The 22,034-nt window shown below is 42.1% G+C and overlaps 1 protein-coding gene across 1 annotated transcript in view; it reads left to right on the forward strand.

The window, feature by feature from the left end:
* Positions 1-490: 490 nt before the first annotated feature.
* The window catches only part of CDH11 (cadherin 11), a 41,655-nt gene continuing 20,111 nt past the window's right edge, over positions 491-22,034 (forward strand). The window contains exon 1 of the mRNA XM_066328018.1: positions 491-610. The gene's annotated coding sequence lies outside the window, so the exon portion shown is untranslated. The remainder of the gene's footprint in view (positions 611-22,034) is intronic.

The raw sequence follows: 22,034 nt of genomic DNA on the forward strand, positions 1-22,034 counted from the left end.
ATTAGGCGGGGCCGGCAGTTCGAGGAGCCGGCAGGGAACGGCGACAGCCTAGCCCGACGGAAGGGGGGGGGGGGGACCCCGGGGTTTTAGAGGGGGTATACAACTTGGAATAAGATGTTTGAGGGTACAAACTTTGGTACAAACAGCTTAACAGACCGGTTTACAACTGGCATAATATTTGAAACAGTACAACTTTTTAACAAATGACAGACTGTGTAAGAAAATGGGAATCTCTTACATTTTATTCATATCAGCAGGTGTCCCTGCCCATGGCAGGGGTGGCACTGAGTTATCTTTAAGGCCATTTCCAAACCTGGCCTTCTGTGATTCTAGGTAAAGGCTATTTATTAATTATAAGTAGTATTTAATTGCTTGTCTTTAGACTCTCTTTAGGCTGCTGTGGTAGTTTATAGGCCAGATTTCAGTTTCCTTTTATTATAGTCCCACCACTGGTTTGGATTTCAAATGGCCTTTTTCCTACTTTGCAGCCAGAACTGAAGTAGTGGCTGAGTGGCAGCAGAGGGCTGACAACTGTCACAGCTCCTGAAGTGGTATTTCAGATGTGTGGAATATGCTACATCAACTGGCAGCAGGTTTCCAGTGGGTGAAGGTAAGTCCTACATCCAACCCTGTGATCTCCTGAGGGATGTTGGGGATCCATGGCTGGGACCTTGTTTCTGGAGTGTCTAAAATGTTTGTCCAACACAGGGGACATTTCTGCAGGCACTGATCCCTTAGAGACTTTAACCAGAGCTCCTGAGAGCTCTCAGCTGTTGGACACAGGCCACCCTTCTACCTCTGTAGAGCACAGTTTGGTAAGGGACACATTTTGAATCCCTTTTGTTGAATTTCTTGTTTAAAACATCAGAGTATCACTTGAAAATTTGCAGCAGTGGAGCACTGAAGAACAGAAATGTAAGAATATTTCTGATATTTAGGTTTACAGTTGGAAGGGATCAGTCAAACAGGTTCATACTTTCCTTATTCAAGTGAGTAAGTGATTAATTCCATGTTTGGACTCTTTTTCTGATATTTTGTGCAGTACCATTGAACTCAATTTAACTGCTCAGACTTGGGTTGGGAAAGGAACTTCGTGGTGACCCTTAGGCTTCAGAGAAGGTGGAAAGTGTGGGAGTAGAGAGTATGGGAATCTAGACCTTTAAAATAGTGGGATCTGCTGCTCTGATGCCTTTAATTTTTCAAATCCTCTGTGACTTTCAGTAGCGCTGTTGCTGCAATTCCACAGAGGTGAGAATACTTACAGGAGTGTCCATTGTTCATTTTAAAGTTTAATACAGAAACAGATTAGGTGTAATAGATAATAAATATATAAACAGTGTCATTTTTACAGAATCAAAGGCACGGGCCCACCTGAATTGTGTGGGATAAAAAGTACAATGCCAGGATATTAAAGCTCTTTGTCTTGCTGACTCATTCACAGTTTCTACATTCAATTCACTCAGGTCCTGCTTGACAGATGCTTAGTTTCTGTGAAAATGTCCTTGAATGACAATTATCTTATTTCTGGCAGCCAAATGGACTAGCACTTCAACATCCTTGTGAGCAGCTCTATGGGATGTGTGTGTGTGGTATCCTCAGATTTGGGGAAGGGAATGCAGCAGGCAGGCTGGTGACACCAGCAGCACTGGGTTTAATTAACTCCTGAGCAAGGGCAGTGCTCAGCGTGGCAGATTCTTGTCCTGTCTGAACACAAAAGGCACATTTTGCAAACAGCACTCAGCTCTTGTTCAGATCCAGTTTCTCAGTGGAATGATTCTAAAAAGGGTTTGGTTTGAAGACTAGCTGACTAGGTTTCAAATTAATTCCTGGGTATCAATAATACATAGAGAAAATATCTGAAATTAGTTTTGCATGTCTCTGTTCCATACACAGTTATATGGATTTTCTCATCACTGTTTGGCCTCTTTTGGTATTTTCTAATATCCCAGTTCATGGTTTAGTTCAGGCTCCTTTCTACTCTGCTTGTTCTTGACTTCAGAGCTACTTCCAAACAGCCTTAATTTTCAGAAATTAAAGGACTGTGAGGAATAAGCTTTAAGGGAAACAGCCCATCACTCTCACTAGTATATGAGATAAGTGAATTTTAACTGGGTCCCTATCCCAGTTTTATCTGACTTTCTTTTCATAGACTTCTTTGCATTTCAGAGTTAAAGCAGATAATTTGTGAAAGAAAGCATCCTGCAGAGTGACTGTGGGATCTTCCCTTTGCTTGGAGTGTGAAGTGTCTCCCTGCAAAAGAAGAGGAACAAGAGCTGCTTTTGTTGATTATCATGTAAACCTGACTCCATATGCTTCCTAAATTCTCTTCCCTTCTTTTGAAGGATCTTTCTTAAATTACTTCCAGCTGTGCCTATTCAGGAATGCAAATTTCCTGTTACAGTATCTGGATAATGACAAGAGTTGAGAAGGTAAAATATTCGTGTTTAACCATAGTTCATGGAGCAAAGAGCAGTGGAGCAGACAGCAAGGCCCTGCTGAGCTGCTGGGGGCTGTGACACAGCCTTGGCTTGGTCAAACAGAAGGTGACCAGGAGCTTCAGGAACTGGGAATATCCTGACTGGACATTTTCTTCCTGTGCTGCTTGGATTTTCTATACTAAATTTCAAAAGAGACCGAGGGAAAGCACGTCTTGGTTTGGAAAGACAGGTGTCTGCTAAGGAGAGCAGGAACCTCCCTTGGAATGGAGAATGCAAACCCCTTCCCTCCAAATTATTATAATTTTGAAATTAAGGGGCTCTCAGGCAAAGATAGGAGGATAGGAATAACAGTTCTTTACTAGTACGTATAACCAGGGAAACAAACAACACTAACTACAGCATTACCAACAAAAGCAGAAGCAGGAAGCTCGTGGCAGCCCTCTGGTCCGAGATGGAAGGGGTGGAGGAGAGGCTTTGCTCCACAACCCCTGGGGCAGTGTGACCCCGGTGCCCTGCAGGCCCCTGAGGAGCACCAGCTGGAAGGGCAGGAAGGAGCAGGAGTCCCCAGCTGGTGGATGAGATGTACCAGAAGCTCTGCGGTAGTAGCTGGAGCTGTGGGACGTCCCGGCAGGGCAGGGGCTGTGGGGCTACAGCCCACAAAGGTCCAGAGCAGTGCTGAAGGAAGCCGTGGGGGCAGGACAGCGGCGGCCCAGCTCCAGCAGGGCAGCAAAAACAGGCGAGCTCAGGATTCCTGGACACATGAGCAGATGGTCCCCAGGACTGGACTCCAGTGGTGACGGAGAATTCTCCCTGCAGTTAGCAACAGCTTGACCCTGCTCCTGGTGCTGAGAACGAGAGAACAGCTGCCCCCAGCCCCTCCTTTTCACCTGTCCCCACAAAACTCAGGGTATCTTTCCCCTCCAAGAGAAACTCCCAGAGACAAAAGAAGTGTAGCCCAATGCCACACTCCTCTCCTGACTTTGGCCACTTCTTTTGGTTTTTCTTAAGTACCTATAAGTACCCAGCAGTTAAAATTTCCTAGCAACTTATGGGAAAAATTCTGTAAGTAAAAAAAAGAAAGAAACCCAGCCCCAAATAGCACAAAACAGATACACTTCCCTATGATTATATTGTTTTGTAAAGCATCCCACATGAATAACAGGTCCTCAGGACCCCAAAAAAGAGTACTTTCATAGAATCATAAGACTAGAGAATCACAGAATTGTTTGGGTTGGGACCTTAAAGCCCATCCAATGCCACCCCTGCCATGGCAGGGACACCTCCACTGTCCCAGGCTGCTCCAAGCCCCAGTGTCCAGCCTGGCCTTGGGCACTGCCAGGGATCCAGGGGCAGCCACAGCTGCTCTGGGCACCCTGTGCCAGCCCTGCCCACCCTGCCAGGGAACAATTCCTGCCCCAGATCTGACCTGAATTTCCCCTCTATCAGTGTGAGCTCCTTGCCCTAGCACTGAGCTCCTGATGCAGAGCCCCTCCCAAGGTTCTGAGCCCCCTCAGATTCTGGAAGGCTGTGGTGAGTTCATCAAATGATGAGGAACTGAAGTTCACTTCCTGACTATATAAATTAGTGCTGTATATTGCATACTTTGCCTCTTTCATATATAACATTTAATTCTTGTGTAGAAAGACCATAATGGGAAAATCAAGCTGTTCCTGATGTACAGAGCAGATCTTAGAAGAAAATTCCTCTATTGTTTTGTTTTTGCACTGATGCCGTGTGGAAAGAAAACTATCTACTTACCTCAAGTTAATACCTGTTTTGGCTTTTTCTCCCAAATGCTATCTCTCAGAAGTAAAAAAAAGTTAACACTCAAACCACTACACTAAATTAGACAAAACAGAATTCAGCAAACATAAAACCACTATACAACCCACAGAACAGAAACTCAGTGTACCTGCAGGATTAGCTCATTCCATGTATTTTAGGATGAATATTAGCAATCTTAATGAAATGGGCTCATTTGTGAGGACAAAAGCTTAGATTTTAGTAGGATGACTCCAAAGTACAGGGAATCCCTACGTGGCTCTTAAAGAAAGGCCTGAGAGTGAACTGTTAAGAAGAGTAAGTGTCATTTCCCATAGTCTGTGCAATGAGGTGGAGTCTGAATTTATTACTTCTGCCTTTTTGGTTCTGTTCAAGACCTAGCTTGAGCTGAAAAATCTTTGGAAACATTGTTAGGATAATTATAAGACATATTCTAGTCAAACAGATACCAAAGAAAAATGATTCCTTTTTTTAGAAATTATGAAGACTTCACATTGGGGAAATACATTGACACTGTCCTGTCTCTTATAGTCTCAGTACCTCCTAACATGGACATTTCAGGTTTTTCTTTCTGCTTTTTAATAGAAAATTATTTCCATGTTGCCTTGAAAGAATCTGGAATGTAGAAGAATGCTGGAATGAGTGATTTGGTTTTGGAAACAACGAAATTGTACCTGAGCTGAAATTCAGCTTTTTGCTGCAAAAAGTTTGTTCCAGGTTGAATCCTGAAGCAACTGAGTCATCAGGGACTCACTCCTGCATTTCCCAGCTTTCTGGGCTCCAGGGTGGAGCTCTGGAGAAGGATCTGGAGCAGCCTGGTTAGGCTAAGGAACAGGAAACTTATGAAATCCCTGCCAGGATGAGATTCCCTAAGGAATCTGCACTGCACAGGCTGTAGAGATTGGCCAGCAGAGGAGAAAGGGCATTAAAAGATTGATCCATTGACTGAAAAACTCCCCCAAATTCCAATCACTTCTGGGTTGAATTAACCTCAAATAGTTGTGCTCTGATAAAACGAACTTCTGGCAAAAGTTCCACAATTACTTCAAAGGTGAGAATTAAAGGCTAAATTGGAGTATTTCTGAAACTATTTTAATGGGAATCTAGGGAGAAAATTGTTGTCAGCTTTAACAATAAATACATAAATATACAGTGTGTATATATATATACACACACATGTATACCTATATACACCTATATCTGTGTGTATATATATTATATATAGTGGCTCACTTTGTGTTTTAATAATGATGATGATGGGGAGGAGGAGAATAATAGCCTATTTAATATTTATACTATAATGTCTCCAAGAAAAAATATACACAGCCAGGGCTAGGAAAAAACCCAAGAGAAAACTGAATAGTGTGCCTTTCACATATCTATTACATATGAAAAGATGGCTGTGCACTCAGCCTTTCAAGGTTTCATATGCAATAAAAGCTATTTGAATTCTACTCAGATGTTAGTTTACTGTCTCAAAAATGGGCGTATTCTGTGTGCCATAAAATAAATCAAAATTTATTATATTTAATTCTTTTGAGGTGATTAACCCGGCCAATTACTTCATTGTTAGTCACAGTTGAAGAAAAGCTTCCTAAAAATGTATCTTGCAGGAACACTTCCTGATATAACCATGCAGTAGATGCCATTTATATGGCTTTCCTCATCTGTATAAACACTAATAAAGATACACAAGTGATTGGTAAAATCTAATGTAATGCATAGGTTTTTCCCTCTCCATTCCTGACAGCCTGCATTTGCAACCACTCAGTTACTGTTATTTTAAAATGGCTTTTCAATTACACTCTGCTGCTGTAGGGGAAAGCATTTTGACAAAGGCATGACATAAACCATTTCTATTGCAGCTCCATCATAGTTCCCACAGCTAAACTAGTCTGGACAGTTCATTAAAAAGAAAAATTAATAGTACAAGGTTGCGGGGAAACAATAACAGATTATGACTGGCCTGTGGCAGCCCACTGAATTCATGCAGTGGAATAAAAATTATTCCCTTGTCTCATAAATGAAGGTTTGTTCCAAGGTTTTAGGTCAAGTCTTTCCTTCTGTTCCTTTACAGGAAAAAGCTGTCTAGTTTCTGGTCTATAAAAGCAATACTTGTAATTAGAGCAGAAGAGTAATGCAGATTTTTGGGATAGAAATTATTCATTTGATAATCACTGAATGCATAATAATAATAATAATAGTAATAAACATAGCATCAAAGAGAACGGCATAGAACACAACACACTAAACAGATACATTAAAGCAAAAAAATAACCCTCTCAGGGCTGGTCGGGGGCAGAAGGGACAAAATGAGGATGAAGTCAGGACTTGATCCTATTTTTTCTTACCTAAGGTAGAAACTGCTCTAAACCAGGCTAAATTTGCTAAATTCAGTGTGCCAAAGCCAAAGTATTTGTAATTCCATGGCAGTCCTTTCAGGTCTGCTGCTGCTATCTGTGTAGCATCATGTGTGATTTATCTCTTGCTTGAGGCTGTTCTTAAAGGTACATCCAAAGTCCTATAGCCGCCGTCTAGATGGGTGTGCATATTGTCCCCAGTTTCCTCAGGGTCCCGTGGCTCAGATTTTCTGTGTACTTCTGGTATGTGTGGCAAGCAGACAGACTTGGACTTTAATGCTGTAATCTGAGTTTCATTACATTGATGCTATAAATTACTCTCTCAGAAGATATTTCAAAGAATATGGGCTCTGGGATGCATTACCCGTTTCTTTTGGCCAGTAGCCACAACCTCCTAGTGAATTCAATGGGACAACAGGAGAGGCCAGGAAAGGGGAAGTCTGAGCCAACATAACATTTGGAATCAAAAGCAGGACTGACCCTGGAGGGGATTTTCTGGTTTTGTTTATGAACACGATCCTCTTTTAGAAACAACAGCCTAAAATACTAAATATTCATGGTCATGGGGTCTGACCCCTGTATTTCTGCATTATCCCAAAGCTTTATCCAAAAGCTATAGCCAAAGCTTTATCCCTACTTTTACAGGAGAACCTGGCCATTTGGCCTCCAAGTCTCCCTTCTCCCTTCTCTCCCCGCAGAATAGAAAAGCAGATTATGTAACCTGCACAGCCTGGCCACTGTGAGAGGCCTCCTGGCTGTCCTGGCTCAGGTTCATGCCATCAGCTATATTTTGTGAACCCAGGCTGCACTGAAGCAAAAATAACCAGCCAACCCAAAGGCTCTGCCTTGACCTCCTGAGCTGTTCTCATACTTTCTTTCTGCAGGCAACATGTGTGCGTTGCAGCACGCTGGGGGAGAAGATATTCCCTATTTATTCCAGAGAATGTGCTCACACAAACATTTAGCCCTCACTAATGAGCTGTTCATCCCAAGCCTGGGAGCCAGCTGCAGCCTTCACTGCTCTGCCGACCTGTTCGTGAGCCCAAAGGTGCTACCTGTGTCTCCTGTCCCCCTCTGCCATTTGTGAGACCCAGGAGAGAACAGCCCCATCCCAGGAACAGGCTCACCCCAAGGACAGCTCCACAAAGACTGTACTGTGCTGTGTCCCAGTAAAACCACTGACCCACTGCTTGTTACCCCTCTGCTGCTCCCAGCTTCAGCAGAATGGCACCAAAGTTGTACATTCAACAAACTGAATGACCACTTTTTCTCCTTGTAGGTCTGTAGTCATTAGATTTGCTTTATATTTAACAAACACAGAAATAATTAATTGTTTGAGTGAGAGAACTTCTCAGCAAAGGCTAGAATGGTGCTCCCAAGCAGGGGCTGGTGCTCTGTTGGGTTAGGGTTATCCAGGCTGCCTCTGCTCCCCATGTGCTATTCTGTTTCCTCTGCACATCTCACACAAGGCTGACACATTGCCCTTTGTCCAGCTGAGTGCTTTGCCTCTGAGCAGTTACGGAATTACATCCACGTTGCAGTCCAGGTTCCTTGAAGTCTCCACCAGTTTAATCTGCTGCAGCTTGTTGAGCTCATCTAACCCAAAAGAACCAAGAAATTAAAAGCCAAGAATGTTCTGTTGGCCTAAATTCTGGAGTCTAACCAGAAATTTATCAGTTCAGCCACACTGAGCTCTTACGTAAGTTATGTACAGTTAAGAGTGGTGCACAGGAGCTTCCCAGTTCTTGCCTTTTCTTGATGGAAAGGACCCATCAGCTGCCTCAGGCAGAGGTCTTGAGGCAAGATGGTGTGGGACCTTATCTCAGAAAATGCAGGGGTGGATCCTTCTTCCTGCACCCAGAGCCATTGTTATGTTTCTAATATGTTATTTTTCTAGAGCCACTGTTATGTTTGCAAACCTACTCCTCAGGCTGCACTTTCCCCTTTGGTTCTGTAGGCATGTGCCTGTGTTGCTGTGAAAGGTGATTTTCTGGGTGTTGTACAGCACCCTCTGCTCCCTGAGTTGTCTCTGAGCTCTGTGCAGCTCCCTGCCTGCAGTGGTTCCACGGCCGAGCCCTGAACAACAGTTTCCAGCCCCATCACCCTCCTTTCCCTGACTTTCAGATCTCCTCTCACCTACTGCACTGTCTCCTGGCTGCACAGGTAGTTCACTGTGTACAGACCAGTGCATTGTTTTTTTTAGCCCTTCATTTCAAACATATACATAAACCCACTTGTGTTACAGCACAGAGTCATCCTGAGCTAAGCAAAAAGCCCAGGAAAATCAGGCAATGGTCTCTTGGTCCTTAGATAAGTTGTTACAGCCAAATAAATTAACCAAACCCAGAGCCTGGGAAGGCCAAAAGCGGTGCTGATGCTGCCTAAGAATCCAGCTGGGTCCTGCTGTGTATGCTGGCAGCGCACTCCAGTTTGGGCATGTCACAAGCAATGGTGTCACTGTCCTAAGGGCTTACAAGTTACTGAAATTTTAACGAGTTCACCTTTACTTGTGGAAATTTTTTTTTACCCTATTTATTTATTAAGCCCCATTATTAAATAAGCATTTAGTAAACATTCCTATTGGCAATCACATTTTTACACCATCATTCATATTATACACGTCATCACGTATTATAGCTGGGTTTAGTTAAAGCTGTGTTACAAACATAATACAAGTTCCTGTGTGTGACCTTCATAATTATTCTTCCTGCATATAATATGGATTTGTAATTCCTTGGGTCTGATTCTAAGCTCACTGGCTGAAGTTTAAGCCAGGAGGGGTTCACAAAATTTGCACAAAGAGTTTAAAAAAAAAAAAATCATGTAAAGTTTTTTATAGCAATGTTTACCCTGTCAGCCATCCATTGGAACAAGAAATATGTCTGTCTGCTCAGAAAGATGTTCCCTGTTCTTGGATGAATCCCCAGATCCAGATTCTCCAGCTGGTGCCTGTCTGGTGCTTTATTCCCTCTGACCACTGGATTTTCAGGAAGCTATTTTTTATTGTCCTTTTGCTCACCCTTGTGAGTTTTTAAGTTGAAAACCCTGTCTTTGGGTCTTCAAAGTGGTGAGAAAACAGAGGGTTAGCTTTGCAGACAAGCATTGTGTCACTGTCCTTGGGTGGAACATGGTAAAGGCTCCATAAAGAAATTTAGATACCGATCCATGTGAGTTACTCTTACGCAACATTATTGCATATACCAGAGAGATTTGAAGGAAAAGGAGGATGGGAGTTTCAGCATCACACATAAAGAAAAGCATAGACAAGGAATGAAAAGGAAATCTTTAAATGCAAAGCTCCATACTTGTTGCAATATTAACAATACCAGCAAGCACCAGAACTTAAATTCTGTGAGGTCTGAGGTACCAGACTAAGCCAGAGAACAAGGTGTGAGTTAGCTAAGCGTGTTCTGAGGGTTAAATCAGTGCTGCTTATCAGGTGACTGGCAAATCCCCGCAAATGAAGGAGAATTCTTAGCAAAGGTAGAAGAACTCAATCTGGGAAAAAAAACCCAAAAACTCATGGGATGCTCAACATGCTGCATCTAACAGTTCTAGCCCGAGTGGAAGCCAAAGCCAAAGTACAGCTGGAACATAAAGTTACATATTTGGAAACTCCGTGGATCTGTGAAAGCCTCATTTACCTCTAACGGGGTGATCAAATTCCCAGAGCAAAGAAGGGAGGCATTGGAGTTGATGGATGGCCACACACAGAACCTCCTTAACTGCAGCAGCACAGTCTCCAAGGGCCCCAACACTATGGATTTATGGACTGTTCCATTTTGTGCCCTCCACTGGATCGTCAGTCCTGAGCTCTCCATCCCCTTCATCTTGTTCACCGTCCACTTGCTTTAACACTGCAGTTTGGCCTTCCAGTTCTCACCAGCCCTCTTGGGCTTAATACATAGAATTTAAAAGCTTTCTATTGACACAACTTCCATTTTCTTTCCTTCTGCACTCCCAGGACTGTCAGCAGTCATTTGAGCTTGGTGCTTATTTCAGCTGGGAAGTCGACATTTCCTTTACAAAAGCTAAAAAGGTCCAAAGTTTTTAAGTATTCCATCCTTCTTCCAATAAATATAGCAAGCACCAATGTTTCTAGAAAGTTTATGTTTGGTGACAGACTCTCTCATCTCTCTTTAGCCTAATAGTTCCTTTCCCTGAAAAAACCCTATAATTACTCCAATAGCAATTTATTTAATTACTGTTATGGGAGATTTCAAAGGAAATTGGTTGGACTGAAATAGTGATATCACCCTGGCAACATTTTGAAAAGAACATTTTGGTAGAAAATATGCTGAATGTAAGGGCATGTTTAATGTGAAGAAAAAAAAATGCTTAATCCTTTTCTGGTGAATGGAACTTTCAGTATTTTTATGTGTATATTTGCCATATATTTGTACATATATGGCATTTTTTTAATTATTGTGTTTTGGATTTATTTCACTTCTATAAATGCAAAGTTTTCCCCTCTATTTGACTCATATTAAGGTCATTTAATCAAAAAATTTAACTGTTCTCAATCTAGCAGTCCTGTCAAATGTTACATTTTCCCCTTTCTGTTTCTGAAACTCATTTTTAAGGGCACTTCAGGGATTTTCGTTAATCAGAAAATTGTTGTTGATGCAGAAGGTGAAGTTTTACCTTACTGGGCACAGGATCTTTCACACTCCAGTACTTTTATATTGTCCTGCTGGTTAAAGAAGACATTGCTGGTGCAAGATGCAGAAATGAGGTTGGTGTTCCAGGACATGCAGATACATCCCACCAGACCTGATTATTGCACTCTTAATGCCAAGACTTCCCCTTGGCACCAGAGTAAGGGTGGCAAAAGGTGTTTATAGCCTCAAAACTGCTAATGCACTTCCAAAATACATCTAGTAAAGCTGATTCATAGATTTAGCTATGAATATCACTTATCTAATTTTTAAAATGCACATTTTTGGCCAGTCTCACATGGCAAACTCTCTGTGAAACATCAGTTCAAGGTATTTAAAACTTCTGTTTTCTACCTCATAACAATGACACCAGACATCATCCCAGCTGTAGCAAGGCACCACCTTAAATCTGTTGTCGTTACTGGCTCTCTCACAAGAACAGAAATGAAATGTTTTGTCACCATCATCTGTAATTACAGGTCAGAAATAGTGCCAAGCCAGGTCTGGGATGTGTTTGTGGTTCATGTGATCAATTAGAAAGATGTGATGAACATGTTTAACTCAAAATGAGTTATGCTCGTGAAAAATATGCTGAATAATTTTCCCTTTTTTTAATAGATCAGTTGAATGAAAAACAAATTTTAATTGCAAGCTGACACCAGCCTGTCTTTTTGTGCTAATTTTTTGTGCCTGTCTTTTTGGTGCTATTACTGCATTTATTTGTATGCTTAGCATCTCTTTGCATCATCCTAGCACCTGCTCCTGGATTTTTGCAATATAAAGTTGGGAAATATGCCTTAGTCCTTACAGCCTATGAACACTAAAAATCCATATAATTCCTCTCATTTGTGCTCAGAGCAGATCAGGAAGCCAAAAGGAAGTTGCTTTAATGAAGGTGGTGTTTTCTTTGTGTTTGTGTACCTGGGGGGGTTTAGATTAAATGGAAATATTCTATGCTGACTAATTACAGCAAGACATCTTACAAAAGACTCATGCAAATATTGTTTTTAATTATAATCTTGTGATTTAATGGGTTGCAAATAATAATAGAAGTGTGAAGATTTGGTCTTTTCAGCTGTAGCCTGTCATTAGGTATTTAAACAGTGATGGTCTCCTTTATTAGTGCCACTGATGCTGTTTTAGGAATGTGTTTGAATATTCTGAGGTTGTTATCTCATGCTTTTGAGCCAAAATTGGTCTCCTCACAGGCAATCTTTGTCTAGGCAAAAATTAATTATTGATTCAATTTTTCATTCAGAAATCTCAAAGTGGCTTTTGCGCTCTTTATGGAAGAAATTTGCACTAAACTGAAGTTGTTAAGCAAGCAAAAAAAGATCCTTCCACAGGCATGGCTGAAGGATCTGAGCTCTTCCTTCTGCAGCTCAAGAGAGCTGGGGAAAGGGAAGGCTTTTGATTGGTAATTTAGCTCTCATCTTCTCTCTTTAGCAAATGGATTTTTAAAGGGGACTCTCAGTAATTCCTGAACTTGTTGAGTTTTATAAAGAAAAATGTTCCAGGGGCTGCAATGGGAACCTCTCTAAAAAGAGTCATGATGTGGAAGTCTTTCATCAGGAACTTTCCTGCTTGAGGGGGACATGGGGACTGAGGAGTCCAATAGGATTGAATTCAAAGTGGAAGAATGTTTTGTAGAGGAACACTGTGGCCACACAAAGACCACCCAGGATGCTTTAGCAGTTTGGCATTTGGGCAGCACTGCTGAAGCTGCCTCCGAAAATGAAGCTGTAAGTGCAGAACCACAGACTGAATTTAGATTTCTGCTCATGTGGAGGCTGCCAGCCCTTCAGCAAGAGGTTATGGATCTGAGCAGGAATGGATTGCTGGCTGGAATTCTGTCTGCCTTCGTTTGTGAGCTCAATAGACCTGCCTGCAATCATTAGTTTTTGATAGGTTTCCACTCTTTAATCTTGACTTTCTGTCTCATTTCTGGCGCATTTCTGTCTCATTTCTGGCACAAACCACAAGCAGAGACCATCAGTCACAGCACAAGCATTATTCAGATACTCGTTTATATCAGTTCTTGGGGGAAAAAGTATTCAGTGTTGGCTTAGCATGTAAATACAGCACTAGTAGTTGCAAGTAAATTGACTTTAGTTGTCATTTGTGTCCTCCTCAGGATATCACTGATAGCCACTCACATAATAACAGAATGACTGAGAGTAGCATGGGCCGGGCTGCAGCCTCACTGGCCTTGGAGCATCCAGGGAATTATGAGAATTCCAGTTTGACTGAGAAGCACAAGAACACAATTACTATTTAAAATAAACTCTACCAAAAGCTTATTCATTACTTGAAATGACTCTATCAATCACCACGTTCTTTAATAAGACTACCTTTCTTATGCTGGTTGTTTTGCTGTAGAGTTTACGCTTAAAACCAGACAGCCTCTGTCACATTTATCTTAAGTGGATCTCCCCAGGGCAGCAAGTAAATGTAAAACTCTGTTTACAGCCATTTTTTTCATTTCCCAGACCTTTTAATATCACTCTCTCAGACTTATTCCTTATATTCACTCCATAATGTACTTAGTTGTATTCCTGCCTTCCCCTGCTTTATATGAGGTACAGCAAGCAGCAATTTCACCCTTCCCCAGCGAGCACAAATTAAACCAAAGCTCGGGAAAAATTCCCTCCTTCCATGATGAATTCAGAGGTGGACGCTGACAGCACATCACACTGTTCAGGGAGTTATTTCTTTTCCTCTTCCCTGCACAATGATTTCTGTTTTCAAAGGGCCATCATTTTCTGGTGTTGTCTACGGTTTCATAATACTGAGTCTCAAAGCTGCTGCAGGAAAACATGGCTACATTTCAAAAACTCTTCTTTAGAGCAGCTGGGGATTATTTGCTTTAAACATCTCAGTAATCCAATACAGTGCTATAAAACATAATTTTAAAATGCAAAGGATTAAGATTTCCTTTCATAGGATTCTACAGAACTCAGAATAGGATTCTACAAAACTTGCTTAGCATTTTTGAAGTGACTTCTATTGTCAAGATTAAAATCACCAGCTCTGTAAAGATTTCACGTCTGTATTTAGTACATACAAATCTTGGAATGACCTAGAATTCCTCTGTGGTAGGACACCTCTAGAATCTTGGCTGTTTGCTCAATAAAGTTATATATAAAATTATATATATACTTACCTCTGCAGAACTGCAGCCTTAAATTCTAATCCTTTACATTTCAGTGTAAAGTTCTCCCATGCCAAACACAGAACATGAACTGAGGGAGTGTGAGGTTCTCATTATTCAGTGCAATAACTAAGAGAATTTTTTTCCCCAAGTACCTTTAAATATGAAAAATTTCCTTTTCTGGACTAAATACTTTTGTCTCATAAGACTAATTATACTTTGTGAATGGCACAGAAAACTTTATATCAATTTGCATTCAGATGAGGGTTGTTTGCTGTTATCTCCAGAGAGGCCTGGAATGTGCTCCAGCAAGAGGGACCCTGAGCTGCAGAGGGGCTCACAGGGAGTCACTGGCTGCTGGTCTGCCTTGGAATCACACACTGTGAAAAATGAGATTTAGCAGTTACATATACAGTAGGAATTTATAGATGTCAGAGCTCTTGTCATCTCAACAAAACATTTTACATGAGACCAGTGCCCATTGACCTTTATTAAAAAATTCCAAGATCGTTTGAGCTGGAAGGGACTTAAAACTCATCCAGTGCCACCCCTGCCATGGACCGGGACACCTCCCACTGTCCCAGGCTGCTCCAAGCCCCAGTGTCCAAGCTGGCCTTGGGCACTGCCAGGGATCCAGGGGCAGCCACAGCTGCTCTGGGCACCCTGTGCCAGGGCCTGCCCACCCTGCCAGGGAACAGTCTTTTTTCCTAATATCTGCTTTAAACCTTCTCTCTATCTGTTGTCCTGTCATTCCATGCTCCTGGTGCCTGATTTCCAGTAAACACATGACCAGACTCGGGTTGCTCACAAGCATGGAGTCAGTTTGATGCAGAGGGAATCCTTCAGTTTTTTATTCTCCTATTTCACATGGGATGAGTGAGGCCCATGGTGCTGGGCCTGAGAGAAGGAACTGTGCTGATGCTGTGTCCCAGTGCTGGCCTGGGAGAAGAGGTTCATTTGAAGAAGCAAAACTCCATCTCTCAGTGGGATGATTTCCTGACTTGGAAATACAAAGGAAGCCCTGAACTGCTGGGGTACAGCTGAAAGGTGATGTTGTCTCATCTCCCAGTCCAGCTGTTCCTTTAAAGGAGGCTTGAAAATTTTGACACACTGGTGTTGCACCTCCCTTAATTCTGCTTAATTCTGCTTAATGGTTTCTAGTTCCAGTGGAAAAATGTAATTAACCCTAATTTGAGTCTTGCCCAAATTTAGCACACCTAGAATTTAAAATTTCGACCATTTTCGGGACTAAATGGTTTATTTGAAGAACTGTTTTTGCCACATGTGTCACTAACTGAATGTGCTGCGAAGCAGATCTTGATATCATAATATTATTTTTTGCAAATAAAGTGAGAGGCCATCCTTTGCACAAGTTTGTCATGAAGTCCAAGCAAAAAACTATTCAAAGATTGGTCTGATTATGCAGAACAGTTTAAAATCAAAAAGTAATTGAGAGAATTAACTTAAATGTGCAAGGTACTGATTGTTGGTGTTTTTTCTTGTTCCATAAACAATAAGAAACAGGCTATCAATTTACTTTTTAAATGAGTCAAAGAAGAGAACAACACTTTGTTAAAGAGGAAAAGAATTAAATATTATATGTGGGGGACTGATTGGTTAGGGCTGAATAGCTTTCTGCAACAAGAACTTGAATCTTTCAAAAATCTTTTCTTATTAATGTACACCAAATTTCTTGAAAAATGGTAGGCATCAGGGGTTTGCATGGAGCAATCTGTGGGAGGATGAAGATCTGTGGCAGACTGAACTCCTCTCACACTCATTGATGCACAGGAGGAATGAAACCCTTGTGCACAGAATTCTTCCACATTCTTCACCTTGTGTGTTTTATTAAAAACTCCCAAAGCAGTTACATTTGTGATATGCCCTAAAGACTAACCAGTGGGACTTGACTGATTGTGGGATCTGGAGATCTGCTTTCCATGGGAGCTGCTCATTTTCCATGAGCCCACAGAGCTTGCAGTGTCCAGGGAAGGGACACACTCTGTGCTGAGAATTGAGGTTAAACTGTGCAGTGGGAGCCCTGGGGCTGCTCAGAACAGCCCCATCCCTAAAGCAGGAAACTCTCGAGGTTCTGGGGAGCTTTGCACAGCCTGATCCCATGGGGAAAGGTCCCTGCCCAGCTGGCAACATCACTTGGCCACTGCAGGTCCCTCCCTGCCTCCCAGGGCTCCTCCAGCTGTGCCCCACCTCCACCTCTCTACCCAAAACTGAGGAACTCTTAGCTCCAGAACTAATATGATCCAATATTTATTCTGTCATTAAAAAGCTATTAATTTCCTTGTCTCATGATAAAATTATGGTAGAATAAATGCTTCAGCTTTTCAGCTAATTCTAATTACAACTAAAATCTAATTTTGACTGGGGGTTTCCTATATTTACTTGATACTTTTGCAAAACATTTCAGAACATAATCATCCATTATTATATTGCAACACTGTGATCTTAGCTGCCTTCTGCCAAGTGTATTCCTGAGAAAAACTGCTATTTTAATGCATCATCCAGAAGTTATGGCCTAGACAAATCAGAAAAAATTGTTTAGTCTATTATAATTTGGCATATGGTCATTTAATAGCACAGAGGAAATCATCATGAATGCTGGGGATTATTGTTGCTATAAAAATAGTGGAAGGAATTTAAAGTTGGCTAGACTTCACTTCCGCCACTCTTCTTGTCATTGAAATAATCTCTGCTGCCTCTTCATTTATTGCTGTTGATATTGTGGAGCAGTCATTGAGACCTGTGTGAAGGTGTGTGGAGCACACTGACTATGCACACTGCCTGCTTCCAGTATGGTTTCCATGTGTACATGGATATACTATTTTTCAGGTGTTAAGATGTGTTCTTTGTTGAATTCTTAAATGAACAGCATATTTCCATTAGGAATATCAATGGATGTTATTTTCTAATGGTCAAAGAACAGACTTTTCTTATGTTAAAATTGAAACTGGTGAGGTTTACATTAACAACTACAAGCACACAGCACAGCCATGCTGTCTGTGAAGCTAGAAATGCCCAGCAGGCCCGTTCTCACTGTTATTTAGGGACATAATTTATTTCAATGCAGACATTTTAATATACACCTCTCCATGCAGGTTGTTTTTCAGAATGTGGATGAGACTTTTAACATATTTCTCTGTCCTGCATGCCTCTAATGATATTCAGGAATTTCACTGCGTTCACGAGCCTTGCTGATGAGATCAGGCCTTGTGTGGTGGCTGATTAACTCTTGTTCGCCCTTTACCCTGATGATGTTGTTATTCAATACCAAAATTGCTAACGTTCATTTGTATACAGTTAAAAGATATTAATGGAATTCATGCTTTTGACTACAAGTCCATCTTGGTTCAGCCAGAGAAGTCTGAGATTTCCTCCCCAGGGGCAGCTCCATCTCTGCTCTGGGCCGGGGGCAGCAGCCAGGGAAGGGCTGGAGCTGGGCCAGGGCAGGCTCAGGCTGCAGAGCAGGGAAAGGTTCTGCTCCCCCCAGAGGGTTCAGGCACTGCCCAGGCTCCCCAGGGAATGGGCACGGCCCCGAGGCTGCCAGAGCTCCAGGAGCCTTTGGGTACTGCTCCAGGGATGCCCAGGGGGGATCGTTGGGGGGTCTGGGCAGGGACAGGAGCTGGATCTAGGATCCCTATGGGTCCCTTCCAGCTCAGGATATTCTGTGTTTCTATGAAACTTGAAATTCACTATGCTCAAGGAAGTGGGAAACAACTTTCTTACAGATACATTAGGAAAATTTGGGATTTCAAATTTATACATTGCACAATTCTAAACAATAATGTAAAAAAAAAAAAAATCCAGATGTTTGTGGGGGATGAACCCCAGTCAGCAGTTGAGCACCACACAGGCACTGCTCAATCACTGCTCCTCCCCAGGGATGGGGCAGAGATTTCAGAGAATAAAAGTGAGAACACTTGTGGTTTGAGACAAAGAGACTTTAATAAGACAGAAAAGGAAGAAAATAGTGATAACAGCTATGAGGAATCTGAATATGCAAAACAAGTGATGCACACTGTAGTTGCTCACTACTCACAGACTTCTGCCCAGCCAGCTCCTGAGAGACCCCTGGCCAGTTCCTCCCAGGTTATGTGCTGGGCACAGTGGAATGACATGGAATATTCCTCTGGCCAGGTTGGGTCAGTTATCCCAGCTGTGTCCACTCCCAGCCCTCAGTGCCTCTTCTGCAGCCTGCCAAAAGCTGAAAAGTCTTGACTCTTTAAAAACTGCTCAGCATCAATCCAAACTTCAGTGTGTTATCAGCATCATTCTCTCCCTAAATCCAAAACACGCCACTGGAGCAGCTACCAGGAGGAAGATTAACTCCATCCCAGAAAAAAGCAGCACAGTGCTGCAGTTTGGTCAACTGCCCACTGAGACTGGTTTTGCTGCAGTTGGAGATTATAATCTATGGGTAGAGATACCTAATGCCTCAAAGATTGTGACTTTTTAAAAAAGGCTGCAACCGTTCATGGCAAATCAGTCTGACAGATCCGTGCAATCCCTGGATCCAAGTGCTGTGCTGCACACAGAATTTTCAAATCCTTGCTGGGGCAGCAGCCCAGCAGCTGCAACAATTGCCATCCTCACATCTGTATTACAGATTGTCAGGATTATGAGGTATTTTTCCCCAAGAGAAAAAGGAATCTTTTACAAAAATCGTTCAGCTGTTTTTTCCATATTTTCTGCTTGAAGTAGAAGCAAACTGTAGGCTTTCAGCAGCTGAGTTAATATTGAAATGTTTGAAATGTTTTAAGTAGATTGTTTGGAAAATAAAGGAAGGGGAAAATAGAGATTTGGGTTGTTTGGGGTTTTTTTTGCTAATGCTACTGCTTTATTATTTAATGAAGTTTATTTTAGCTTTAACTTAAGAGCATCCCTATGCACCTTGTCTTATAGAATACAAGTAGTTCATGAAAATCCAGACTGTAGCTGGTTTGAATTTAAGTAATTTCACAGCCTTCAGTGGAAGCCTGTTGATTTATGCTATTTTAGGTTTTCTGAGGATAAGAGTCAGAGGTTTTACTGCTGGAGTGAACAAATTGTGCGTGAGCAGAGCATGAACTCCAAGAACGGGAGGAGGGGCATGAGGACATGTTATTGCAGCTCCAGCTTTCCTGGCAGCCTGTCTTACCTGGGGGTCGCTTCCTAAAGAGCTAGCTTGGAACTGCTGCTAGCACGGAGCCCTTTGCCTTTATAACTCAAACCAGAAGCAATTGCTATAAACAGTTTTAGGGACTTGTTTTTAGCCCAAGTGGACCTGGCTCAGCCAGAAACCCCTGCCCTGGGCTGAGCCCCAGCATGGGCAGCAGGGGAGGGGGATTCTGCCCCTCTGCCCCGTCAGGTGAGAGCCCACCTGCAGAGCTGCCCCAGCCCTGGCCCAGCACAGCAAGGACCTGGAGCTGCTGGAGAGAGCCCAGAGGAGGCTCCAGCAGGAGCAGAGGGATGGAGCAGCTCTGCTGGGAGGAAAGGCTGCCACAGCTGGGATTGTTCACCTGGAGAGGAGAAGCTTTGGGCTGAGCTCAGGGTGGCCTTGCAGGGCCTGAGGGAGCTGCAGGAAACATGGAGAGAGACAATTGCCAAGGGCTGGAGGGACAGGAGCCAGGGAATGGCTGCCAGTGCCAGAGGGCAGAGCTGGATGGGATCTGGGGCAGGAATTGTTCCCTGGCAGGGTGGGCAGGGCTGGCACAGGGTGCCCAGAGCAGCTGTGGCTGCCCCTGGATCCCTGGCAGTGCCCAAGGCCAGGTTGGACATTGGGGCTTGGAGCAGCCTGGGACAGTGGAGGGTGTCCCTGCCCAGGGGACCTTCCGACTCAAACCATTCTGTGATTCTGGTATTCTCTGAAGTGGTGGATGAGAATAGTTTTCTTTAGCTGGAGGACATGAGCCTTATTGCTTCATCTCTGTACATGGACATGTAGAGGATAAAACAAAAGATAACAAACAATTTTTGCTTTAAATCCTTGTTAGTAAATAAGCATGGATCTATGATTAACAGTTTGTTTCCAGCACTTCACACTTGAATAGCTGATAATAAGCCGTGTGTGTATCAGCTTGGCTCTGCCTTTCTGGCTAAGCAGCTTTATAAAGTGTTTACTGGTTTACATAACAGTATTGAGGACTTGGGGAAGTGGGGGGGGGGGGATTTGTTTACTTATCTCTGTAGCTAAGATCATTCTGTGATGCTAATCATGACTATCAGTGAGTTTAATTTTCAAATGCACCTCAAATCTATTAACATAAGCAGTTTATTTACAGTTCGTTGGATTTTTTTGTTTTGTTTTGCGTTTTTCACAGCAAGTTTAGAAATGCACAGCTATCCAGGAATATCTTCTTATTCCGTGTTTGGAGTATGTGGGTTCTTTATAACATTGCAGGAGCCCAGTCCCTCTAAGTACTGCAAATAAGTGATCCCTACACACAAATCCCGTAGCTTTTTTTCTTTTTTTTTTTCCTATGCAAAGCTGGCTGGAAAACAAGTGTTCAAAATAGGTGAAGTCTCGGTTTTCACACCCTCAAGTCTTATATTGTTTTTACCCCTCAGCAAGATGGAGACATGAATTAGAAACCATAGACCTAATGCTCCACATTTCACACACATACATTCTGTCAAAATGAAAAGCATTTTCCTGAGCAAAATCATAGGGATTGTTTTGCTTTTCGTGTCTTCCATGCTGGTGTGAGTAATCTGTAATATGTCATCATATAACAATAGGAAAATGTTAAATGGATACAACAAAGCTATTTAAGAATTATGCTTGGGAAAGCCAGATCTATGTGTGAGAATGTCATTTCACTCATTATGCTGGAGCTAGTTTGGTGCTGTGATTGAGGTGATTTCAATTTTCAGTAAAATAAAATTGAAAGGTGATATTTTTTTGGGAAATAAAACCAAATATCTCATTTCTTATTCGTGAACCCCTGTCAGCCAATGTATTTTTATGTAACTGTAAAAGGGATGTGGAAGGAGGACATGACTGCTTAGGACATGTGAAAGACAAACCCAAATGAGTGGGTTTGGGACACCTGAGCTGTTTGTCTGTAGAGATACAGAATGTGCTGTAGCTTCAAGCTTTTTGCTATATTCACATTTTCTCTGCTGAAAATACCATTAAGATCTCCTTATTTCTCACTTATAAATAATTCTGTTTTACAGCTGATGGTAGTGTATATTTATACATTTGCCTGTGTAAATATAACATCAAGATTTTTATCAGTATCTTGCACAAGAGTAAAGTGAATCACACGGAAAACTAAACCAAACATTGTGGGCACCTTGTAAAATTTATTGTTGTGTAAAGATTCAAGGAGAATAAGTTTGAAACCCCAGGGATAAGTGAAAGTGGCCTTTGTGATGGATTGAGTGCTGCTTAGTTTGGGTTTCACTTTATTGTGCTATTTCTCCCTCAAATATTAAATCTGACCTAGTATTTTAAGAAGTATTAGGAAGTAGGAGATCAATGTAATCGTGGTAATTTGACAACCAGAGAAAGTAGAAATAAATAGTTAAATCAATTATTATACTCTCAGAAATACCTGAATGCATTTTTATTGGTTTGTGACGTTTATTGTGCCCAGCCCGGAGCAGCACACTGGCAATCAGTGCTGATGCTGCCTTGATCCTCAGA

This window comes from Sylvia atricapilla, chromosome 12 (assembly GCF_009819655.1).
Source record: "Sylvia atricapilla isolate bSylAtr1 chromosome 12, bSylAtr1.pri, whole genome shotgun sequence".
In the NCBI taxonomy this organism is placed as follows: domain Eukaryota; kingdom Metazoa; phylum Chordata; class Aves; order Passeriformes; family Sylviidae; genus Sylvia; species Sylvia atricapilla.